Consider the following 11,998-nt stretch of genomic DNA (forward strand, 5'->3'; position numbering starts at 1 on the left):
TAAACTGCTTAGTTAAAAAGTTTTGCCATGATTTACAGCAATTTATAATCTTTATTTTCTAAAGAAAATAATGTTGCGTTGATTGCAAACTTCTGTACAGTATTATTTTTTGTAAGGAATGAAATTTCGAAAAAAAAAAAAACACTTGGTAGTTGAAGCTTTAATATTTTCAAACATGTGTACCACGTCAAAATTGCACTCTCGTTAACAATTAGTTAGTCCCAATTAGTGATAAGGATTGGGTAAATACCCAGCGGGTAGGTAAATATTTTTTTGGATATTTACCTAAAGCCAGGGTAAATACCCAAAAACTGGGTATTTTACAAAAAAATGCAAAAAGTGAATGGAATTTTTTTTTTAAATCTAAACATGAAATAATTGGTAAAACTGATACATACATATTACACAGTTTATAATATTTTTTATTGAACGACTTAATGAAATTATGAAAGAAACATATCGTAAACCAAAGAACCATTCTTTTTAATGTCATAATTGGAGATGTTTGTTTGTTTTGTGACAAGTTAAGCTTTTTATTTTCTGTAGAATGGCTTTTTATATCTGAAATTTGGCTATCAACATTGATTAGGCATATCCAACACATTTAATGTGAATATCATATGAGATTGCTAAGTTGTTTCACTCAAAAATTCTTTAAATATGTGATCAAAATAGTTTTTGGACAAAAATTAATTGTTTTGTATATGGCTGGTTATACAAGATGTATTCCGAGAGTAATGCAATGGTTTTCTCCAGGCCGCTTTTATTGGTCGGAGTACAATCAAACTACTTGGCTTAGGTGAGGGGAACCCTAAGGTTTTCCGGAAAGCCAGTCTCAGGGTTCTTCGAGGTGTGGAAGTGGCCGGGCGTAAGTTAATGTTAACCTCTGTGCGTCGACCGTGTCACGGGAAAAATGATACGCGATTAAGTTTTGGTGCTAAAGCAACAAAATCTCTTCAGGAGATTAACAAAATAATTCGTGAGGCTTACGGGAACTCTTCTCTGTCCTATTCACAAGTTTTGAGGAGGTTAAAGACCTCTAAAGAGGGCTGGAAGAGTTTCAAGATGAACAACGCTCTGGGCGGCCGTCAACCATCAAAATCGACAACAATGTGTCTCGTGTTCTTCAATTGTTGGATTTTCTCCCTCAATTAATTACCAAGATGGTTGCAAATGAACTGAACACGTCGTCTACTGCTGTGTTTCGCATTATTCAAGATTTAGCGATGAGAAAAGTGTGAGGCAAGTTCGTGCCAAAGCACCTTGCCATAACGCGCTGCAAATCCGCGAGTTCCTGGCTAAACAACAAGTGAAAACCATGTCCCAGCCCGCTATAGTCCTGACTTCACCCCGGCAGACTTTTTTTGTTCCCTCGGATTAAGGCAGGCCTGAAATGAACCCATATTTATTCCCCAGAAGAGATCCAATCAGCCGTGACGAAGACCTTAGGGAAGGTCCCCGAAAACGCCTTTCAGGGCACTTCCCAGTCATGACAGAGACGATGGAAGAAATGTGCAGAAGCTCAAGGACATTACTTTGAAGAATTTTAAGTGTTTGTGCAAATCTGTTTACTAAATTACATTTAAAAAAATAATTGTATTACTTTTGGAATAGACCCTGTATATATACATAGTGGAATACATACAGAAAAGTATTTTAGTTGAATATAAATTTTTGAAATAAATACCCGGGTATATACCCTGGATACCCCTAAAAATAAATGCTCGGGTATTTTACATCACTAGTCCTAGTGCACATTTTGCTAGTCACTTTAGAATAATTTACTACATCAATATTGTCCTAGCATTATTTTTTATTAATTTAAAGTCTTGCACAATTACAAACAAAACTGTTTCGGTACATTCTTAGCGAAATAAACATTTTTTTTTTTACGATTTCTGTTTTTATTTATTTATTTATTTATTTATTTTTAAGTGTGCTTTCTTATACTTAACGAACGTAGCGATTGTACTTGCTACAAGCTACCAAAAGTTGCATTTTAATTATACTCAAAAAGTAAGCAAAATATATTACAATGAAATGATTAGCAGGTATACAAGAACGTGTGCCGAACTGTTGTGTTTCAATCAGGCGAACGTGCTAATAGTTCCATTTTAAGCATTATTTGACATTCCACATATTAGTTCACGACAAGAAATGCTTTTACTGTGGCGTAATCGTCCACAAACAAATTCAGGATCAAGTTATAGGAGTGATGGCTATTTTTAACACACTAAATTCAACAAATACAAAATGTTTTTCACTTTTCTTACAGAAACAAATTGAACAATTATTCAATGCTCTTTATTTATCATTAAAAAAAGTTCCAAGCATTCGAAACTGAAATCCATATAACATTAAGCCTCTCTTCTTGTAGCAACACAGATATGCCATTAAGGAAAAGTTGATAGGACATTTACTGCTAGCACGCATTTTAAGGCAATAAGGTGCTAAAGTAGTGGAATTTATTTAACGTTAAAATAATCGAAATATGTAAATTATTTGGCCTAATAGGAACAGTTTGGTTTATCGAAGAAGATAGAACAACTTACGTTTATAAATAATTAATTTAATTATTTATAACAGTTTAGTCAAATGAGGCAGCGAAAAGCAAAGAGATGTAAGTGCTAAAGCAAAAATTTTGGAGATACTCAGTACAAGCAATAGGGAGACTTCTCCTCTGTTTTGGGCTAGAGATTGTACTCGTTTCCCGGAAAAGTGCTGCTATAGAGCATGATTTAGAAGAAAATTTCAATGAAAGCCTACCTAGAATACGAACTTTAACCGTGACAAGTTCAAATGCTAGACATGAACTTCAAACGTGAAAAGTACTGCTGTAGAGCATGATTTAAAGGAAAACTTCAATAAAACCTACCTAGGATACGAACTTTAGTTGTCAGAAATTCATATCCTAGATATGAACTTCAAACGTGAAAAGTGCTATAGGGCATGATTTAGAAGAGAATTTCAATGAAAGATTACCTAAGATACGAACTTCAATCGTGTGTTACAGAAAACTGTAAAACGTCCACTAAATATATCAATTTGCGCTCTCATTGCCTTAAACGTCTTATTCAGTTTCTTTAAATGTAAACTATTAGTTATTTTGCTTCCACCTTGTCTAATGTTGAAAATATTTATTGTCAAAATCCAGTAAAGGATAGTTAATTCTGCTTAAGTATCAGCATAAGTTTTAAGATCAAAATAATATATCTTTAAAATTATGCTGATAAACATGAAGTTTTAGGAATAAGGAAGAGTGATTCAAAAATGAACTTCATCGAAGAGTGGCGTCTTCAGTAAATAATTTATATTGCGTGTGTAAAATGCGTTTACAAATGATGGGGAAATAATTTCCCGAAAAGCAGGTCTCACGTAATAGCAGCCATTACTTTTTGCTTCAAATACTTGAGTCTTCTGCGGTCCTCGTAAATAAACAAGTAAACGAGCTTTAACTAACGGCCGGGTAAAGGAAGGTGTCGAAGCATGGCGAGTAATAATTTCAAATTGACAGGGTTTGATGGTTGCCAAGAAAGATGCGTAAGAAAAGAATTGAGTTTGAAGCAGTCCAGATCTTCAGATTTTTTTCTTTTTTGCAGTCCACATTGGCGATTGATTTTTAATACGGTTGAAATAGCCTTTAACCGTGCTACTTCTCCTTTAAATTAAAAGCCAGTGATTTTTATAAAAAAATTCATGCACTAAAATAAAAACACTTTTAAAAATAGGACGTTATTCGGAGAAAAGTTTAAAAAAATCATGAAATTGGATTTTTTTTTCACTTAAATCACTTTTTTGTTTTTACTTACACCATTTTTTTTTTCAAAATACTTAGGTTATTAATTAATTTACATTTATAGATGTCGCCCCCCCCTTTCTAGTAGTCAGAGGAGTCTGACTGCGATGGGAGGTCCCGGGTTCGAATCCTGGCTCGGGCATGGATGTACTTTCTCTCTCCTGTCCTTGTCTGAATGGTTGCCTACCCTATAAACGGGTCCTTACGGCGCATGTGAATTGTGGAAGTCGGACTTGACACCAAATTAAGATACAGTTGGAAAAGTGAAGCAGCGCACCTTAAATTGCCAGCCTAGCTGGCGCAAGACAACAACAACATTTATACACATAACCTAACTTAAAATTAAATATTAAAAAAAAAAAAGAAATAAAGAAGAAGCATATTTGTAGGGGAGACTGGGGATACTTGGTCCCTGGAGATACATGATCCCACTGCCAGAAATGTACCAAAAACTTTAAGTAGAGATTTGAAACCTGACAATTATGTTAAAGTTATACTAAAAACTGGCAACACTTTGCTTTTTTCAGCCATTTTGTTTTAGCTCAAAAAATGATTGTCTGAATGTGTCAAGGAAAACTTTTTTTAGGAAAGCATTCTGAAGTTTACATTATCCGTAAAATACAACTTTTTAAAAAAAAATACCGAAATGTAACATTAAAGTATAGACAGTCTTTAATTATTGAGACATATTTTTAGTAAATTGCCACTGATTGTTAATAATAGAACAAGTATGTTTGTAAAAATCGCATATTAGGTATACTTGATCCCTTCGTTTAGATCATGTCGTTGTCAAATGGATACATGATCTCAGGGATCAAGTATCCATATGACAATATAAACAAAATGAAAACAATACAACTGTTGTTTACTTAGTTATCATTAATGTTAAACATTCAAAACCATGTTAAACATAACAAAATTTATCATATTATAAGTAATAGAATTAAAATCTCACTGCAGTAAATATGCAAAACAATTAAAATATCAGTTCGCACTTGTAACCCACAGAACACCTCAAACATCTAAACATAAACTAACTCTACTGATGAATTAAGTTCTGATAAGCCAAATGAGCTTCAACAAGTTGAAATAGATGTCAAATCTTTGAATGAAAAAAAAAATGATTTTGCTATAGTTAGATTTACAACAAAAAAGGGAGTTGCCCATTAGGTAGACTCATTAGCGGATAGCATGCAAAGTAAGATTTCTAGAGTTTGAAATTAGTTTTCTAAAGCGAAAATGTAATATAAATCAATCTATTTTTTCTGAAAAATTGACAAAATGTGTTAAGCTGCACGGCTCACATCCAGTTGGGTTGAGCGGAACTTTTAGAACAGCAACAAATGAATTGTTTGCATTTGACTTTTCAGGTTTTGAAAACATATGCTCGGCTTTCTTTTCTTTTTTATAAGTACACTGATTCTTAAATTTTTCTTCCCTCGTTTTTAAAATTATTCAATTGATAATACTCTTACTTTTATTATTGCACGACAAGAAGCAAATAAGTTGATTTTTGTGCTTGTCATCTTATTTTATTTATTTATTGTAATTTAACTTCATTTTGCTACTTTAAAAAAATTGTTAGTTTTATTTACAAAGTATATTGTTCGCAACTGTATTGGAGTGTAAGTATCAAATCAAAAGCATTATAAGTTCATTAAAGTTGTCTACATTTTTTACAAATGTTCTAGTGTAATTTAAAACAATGTTACTTTGTGTTCACATTATTACAATTTAATAAAGAGAATTAGAAAGTGTAGTTTTTTTAATTGAAACATTATGTACTAAAATCCATAAACAAATTGCTGATCCAATGAAAAGTCTGTATTTTCTCAGTGGGATCAAGTATCTTCCATGAAAGGATCATGTATCCCTTGATGTGGGGATAAATTATCCCTTTATGAAATTATTGAAAAAATTATTTTACCCAAACTATCTGCTTAATTTCAACTAAAAAACATACTGTCAGATAAAAGATAGAAAAATTACTTTTGTTCACGTACTTAAAAAGAAAAAAAAAAAAAAAACTGATAATTTGCAGTAGAGAAAAACTAAAGTGTGGTTCAAGCATCCCCTACCTCCCCTAAATATTACTTCACCAAAAAACTTTGCAAAACCAATTTCAACAAAGCTTCAAACGATTGAAATCAAATCTTTTATGGATGACATATTATTACAATATAAATGCAGGGAGAAAGCGAAGTAGAGGGGGGGGGGAGAAGCAAGCAGAAAACTGTTATATGAGAAAAAATCAAATTAAAGATAATTCAATGAAAAAAAAAACTCTAATTTTTTACACTTAAACTAGTTTTTAAAGTGGAATAAAATTTATAAAAAAAAAAAAAATTTTAAAACCAGATTTTCAAAAAAAAAAAAAAAAGAGTTTAACTAACCTTTACACCACGTATCCCCTCATATCCAGCAAGACCTCTGTTTTCTTAACAGTTCGTCCTAGATTTATATTTCCAATTGTAAAAATTCAAAATGAAATGCAGAGTTAAATGTTTAAAATTTGAAGCAAAAAAGAAAAAAAAAGATAAAATACGAAACTGACCTTTTTTACGGGAGTAGGATCCCTAAAATTTAACTTCACAAGTAAGTATGTAACCCATTAAGTAAGTAAAAACCTTCCCGAAAGCATGCAAAAACAATAATAACAAAAACAAAATGATATTAGTACGACTAATATTCACCGATACATGAAATGATGCTTTTAGTGCCTCGCTTTAAGGTGCAATATAGTAGAGGTTTAGTGTTTTTGGTTTATTTTTCTTAAATTGTAGGAGCGTGTTCAGAGTGTTTTTACATATTCATGTGTATTATTTCCTTAAATTGTTCAAAAACAATGAAAGAGTTAAAAATATACTGTTTTTTTTTTTTTTTTTTGCATCAATAATTGAAATAATGCGTGTTCTTTAAATAGGGCGATATATTAACATCTCATTTTCAGCACGGCCCCCGAAAAACTTTGAACTTGAATACATATCTCCTTTAATTTTGGGCAGACATGTTTCTCTTTTTTTAATTTTTCTTAATGCTTGTGATTTTCCTAAAGGTATCTAGGGGTATAAAAAATTAGATTTCATGTTTTTCGACGTTTTTTTTTTTTCCGCTTCAAACACTTAATGTCTAAGCTCTGACTCTTATTTTGACTTTTTTGCAATTACGAACAACTCAGGACAAACCGCTGCGAAAATAGAGATTTTACAGGTTGAACGAGAACACGCTATATATAGAACTGGTATATTAAAGTCAAACTATTGCCCATTCTCCTACACACACGAGTGACTAAAAAAAGGTTGCATTTCTTGTCATCTACTGTGAGTGCAATTGATGAACTGTTGTGCCTTGAATACTAAGCAACAGTTATGATAGTTGTTTCTCAAAAAAGTTCCGAAGCAACCCGTTTTAAGTTTTGTGTACTGAGGGTACGGTGCTGTACCCTCTGTAGCAACAAAAAAGAAGCACCTCATACAGTCATTCGAGCGAAAATGACTAATAAAATACACTATATGACTGAAATACACGATAGTATTCGAATCGTTAGGGGTCGTTCGCAAACTCTCAACACTTTCCTGCTATCGTGCAAATTGATTCATGATAAAAATGGGTTATTTGCGAAAGATCCCTCACGAGTCGTTCATAAATCGCTGATAACTTTTTTAAATTTTAAAGATATCGAGCTGGAATTGTATCATAAGTTGCAGGATCTATCTGAGCTTTGGTTAATGAAGGTTATAAATTGCTATCTTTCGCGCATGCACAGTAAAAATTCAATCGCTTTAAACGCACATATTTCATCAAATTTTCTATATTTTAACTTCAAAATTTATTATTATATTTCTCTGTTTATTATTATATGAATGCTATCAAGTATTCTGAAAGTTTAGTAACTTTTGACGGAAAACTCCGTGTGTTATGAGCCAAAAACCTTCAAATAAAATTTGTATTTTTGAAAGAAATGCTTATATCTCCGTGGGAATTAGATACTGTCACGAAAATATCACAAAAATTTTCTAGATAGTTCGTTGACCTGTTTCTGAAATTTAGTTTATTTGCAGCTATTTACAATAAAGGATGATCAAAAACTTTTTTTTGCTTTCTCAATTTATTGCTGGCTCCCTAAATGAATAGTAGACTTAATTTTTATTGAAAAAACACGGCTAGAGTATACCTTTTATGTGAAAAACATTACAGAGCAATTGGTCAATTATTTCTCGAGAAATCAGAAAAATTGAATTTTTAAAAGTGTCCCAATACTTTTAGTCATATAGTGTACGTTGATCAGTTTAACAAAATAGTATTTAAAATTATATACGTAGTAGTGATAAACCCGGGGAAAAGTCTCTCATCCCATTTCCTCTGAGAAGCTGGACATTGTGGAGGAGTCTTAGTTGATAAATTGATTCTTTATAGTTTCAGGACTGCACCGTGAAAAAGTGAGGTCCAGTTAAAAATGCAAAAAACCTACAGATTTTAAACAATAAAAATGAAACAGCGAAGCGAGCAGATGACTGAGTAGTATTTCCGTTGAAGATTAATTTGATGAATCACTGTTTTTTGCATTGTTACAGAACACATTTTAGAATTTTCAACTTTACTTGTTTATTTCATAAATATTTTTAGATAGATATACCTTGTTTTTATAACAACATGGTGTTTATAAAGTCTGGCACTTATAAAAAAAAGTTTATTTCGTAAAATACTTTTGATGTATGCATAATTATTTTTTAGTTTGCTCCTCATGTCATCAAGTTTCTCCGATTGGTACAATATTAGATTAAAAGGCATGTAGTTAGCGCTTCCTCCGAAAACTGAAAATGACTTCTATGACAGAAAGAAAGATGCCAGGGACATCACGAGGAAGGTTTTGAGAGTCAAGCCTTCAGATACTATAGCTTTAATATGTTATTTCCAATACTAATGTCACAGTTTATACCCATATAAGAGCTGTTATTACCTAACACTACCCCCCCCCCCCCCAGAAAGTAAATTCTGGTTGCATTAATGCCTGTCGTAAAGTCAAACATCGTCTAAATCGTCTCAGAACTAGTAAAGGTAGAACTGAAAGGTATTGCACGAAGAAGTGAAATGCATTGAAAAAATTTTTGAAGTAGGGATCAAAATAAAAACAGGATTATGTTCAAATCTCAAGATTTTTTGTAATAAATTTTCTCTATCAGTACATCAAGTACTCTATCATTATGCTGATTTTTTTTTTTTTTTTTTTTGTCTGAGTCAACGTTTGTCAAAGATTAATTGTCTATATTTTGTAATACAATAGCATTATAAGACCTTTTCCTAATTTTCACAACCATATTAAGTACCTTTTACTTTGAAAAGCGAATTTCTTTTACAGTTTTATTCTCAAAATGTAGTTTAGAATTAAAATAAATGATTAATAACAGTTGACAGTATTTCTTCAATTAAATAATAAGTTTTATATATACATATATATATATATATATATATATATATATATATATATATATATATATATATATATATATATATATATATATATATATACACATTTTTGTTTTAAAATGCACCAAAGTTTCTGAAATAGCTCCACCTTACCCATCATGGAGAAAGTGGGGCTATCAAAATATGATCTTTTGAATGTGCCACTGAAAAAAAAACAATCGAACCAAATTGACGGGTTCTGCCTCGGGCTTAATCTTTATGAATCCAATGTATATAAAATGCATCAAAGGTTTCATAGAATAAATTTAATAGTTTGCTTTTAAGACCTTTTCTAAAAAAAACTTTATTTTAGACCTCCCCCTTCCCCGACTTTCTCCTGTAAAGTGGTTTTTGAGTATCACACGAAGGCTGTGTGGCGGAGCTCCATGGGCGCAGGTGATGAAGACGGCGAAAAACGATGTTTCTACTTCATAAACCTACAACAAATGTGTATATCATTAAAAAAACCTCTGATTAAGAAACTGTTGAATTTTTTTTATATATATATTTTTATACTCTCAAACGCGAATTCCAATCGTTTCTTTATGTATTTTACAAAATTTTGTTAATTTCTGAGCGAGTTTTATCTCTAGACAACTTTAAAGTAAGGTCGTTTAATTATAGCCACCCTGTTTACATATATATATATATATATATATATATATATATATATATATATATATATATATATATATATATATATATATATATATATATATATATATATATATATATATATATATATATTAGTGACGTGATCTCCATGTTGCTCTAGGCTATAAGATAGAACCTTTCTTGACTCAGTGTGATCTCAAATCCTCTCACGAGTTAAAGAACTAAAGAGTCGACTCTCGTAAGCTAATGCAACATAATTGGCTTTCAGCTTCCGATTCATAATCTTAATAGCATTTAATATGAGTCCAGAAGATCTCAACTACAATTGATAGAGTACTGACGATGGAATTCATGGTTATTTATCAAGCATCGGAGTTTCTTACTTCAAATGATGGCCTATGTTAAAATATTTATATAAAACTCACAAAGGGCTAGTTTACTAAAAAATAAACAAATATTTTGAATCAGCATGGGGAAATATGTATAGGTATATAATAGTCTTGTTTACGTATGAAAATTGATACGTGAATTTAACGTTAACTTTAGCTCTTATACGGCACCAACATAATAATTTCTTTCTTAATAAGTTGATATAAGGCATTCGTTTACAAAAATTAGTTTTGTCATTACATTTCAAACTTTATACTTTAAACGTACAGACCTTCGTTATGCAAAAGGAAACATTACAGCAAAATATACATTCAAAAAAGGGGGTTTCTTTTGTGATTTTTGTGAAGGTTTTTTTTTTATGTATTGTGAAATTACTCGCGAAAAAAATACAAAGCTCCTTTATGAATTATTTTTCTCTCGACACTTATTAGTTATGCCTTTGTCCATCTAACTAGTCTTATTTAATATTTTGACAGTGAAAAATACTTTTCATAATTTTATTTAAGTAAGGAGAGAAGTAAGCAGAAAAAATAACTTAGATATACTTAGAAGTTACACCCGTTATTTTGTATTGTAGTTTAATATTTTTCACAACTACACGTCCTTGGCATACCACAAGTTGCGGCTACTACAAAGCCAGACAGCAAATCAATTTTGAGAGACATGCGAATGTATCAAGAAACCGATATCCTTTATTTTGTGTCAAACACGTTTCAAAGCTTGCGAAATCCTAAGAGGTTAACTATTGAAAGCTGGAAAAGTAATCATGTTTTCCGAGATTACGTGCTTTGAATATCTATTGATTTTATGCGTGAGAGAATGTTATGGAAACTTTCAAAATTTTGAAAGCTGTTAGAGATGACAAACTTTATTTACAGAAAGACAAAGAAAATTATTTTAGGTTTTTGAAATGGCTTATGATAAACCTAACGTGTCCCATTAGGAATTACTGGAATGTTTTATTTTGGAACCATTCTAAAAAAATTGAAACTTGAATATTCAATCATATTTTGACTGAGAGAGCGTTTAATTATGTTCACCTTCTCTACATATTTAAAAAAAAGTACTGTAGAAGTATTTCTCTGATTAGGTACAGTGAGCTGTCATGTATGAGATAATGCAAAAACGAAAAGTTTAAAATGGCATTTCTCGGGGGAAAACGGATGTATGAACCTGAAGCATCTGCAATTACCATTATCTGAAGAATTATGTCATTTTACTGGAGTAAATTGGAAATCCTATCAGCAGAGAGTCACATTTGAAAAAACCTTTAGAATCATCTTTCATTACCTACATTAACAACGATAAATTGAAAGCTAGAAATAAATGCGTAATTCGGCATAAGTAATAGACATAAATGAATGTAATAAAACCATTTGAAATTTTAATACGACGTTCATGCTGAAAAAAAATACGACAGATAGCCAGTGTGGAACTATCTTGCTCTTCATATCAAACGTGCCGAAAAGCGACATCGGTCAAGAGGAAGGCATTAAGCATGATGTAATTTGAAACAAAAAGTGAGCAAATCGTTGCAAACGGTTAAAAAAAAAAAAGCCCTCCATGCGTATTTACTTGACAATAGGGTATCGTGGAACAGTCGGACAATATGAAATACTGAGATTTAGACTGTGATCGAAGTTGATGTCACGTGTCAGAATGAACAACATAAAAAATATTTCCTTGATACTACATTGAACATACAACTAGCTGATGACTTGTTGTCCTTGT

General features: G+C 31.4%; 1 protein-coding gene across 1 annotated transcript in view; it reads left to right on the plus strand.

Moving 5' to 3' along the window:
• The window catches only part of LOC129218182 (Kv channel-interacting protein 4-like), a 287,294-nt gene extending 277,708 nt beyond the window's left edge, over window positions 1-9,586 (plus strand). The window contains exon 8 of the transcript XR_008580303.1: window positions 9,576-9,586. The gene's annotated coding sequence lies outside the window, so the exon portion shown is untranslated. The remainder of the gene's footprint in view (window positions 1-9,575) is intronic.
• Window positions 9,587-11,998: the final 2,412 nt, after the last annotated feature.

The sequence above is a fragment of the Uloborus diversus genome, chromosome 3, assembly GCF_026930045.1.
Source record: "Uloborus diversus isolate 005 chromosome 3, Udiv.v.3.1, whole genome shotgun sequence".
NCBI lineage: Eukaryota > Metazoa > Arthropoda > Arachnida > Araneae > Uloboridae > Uloborus > Uloborus diversus.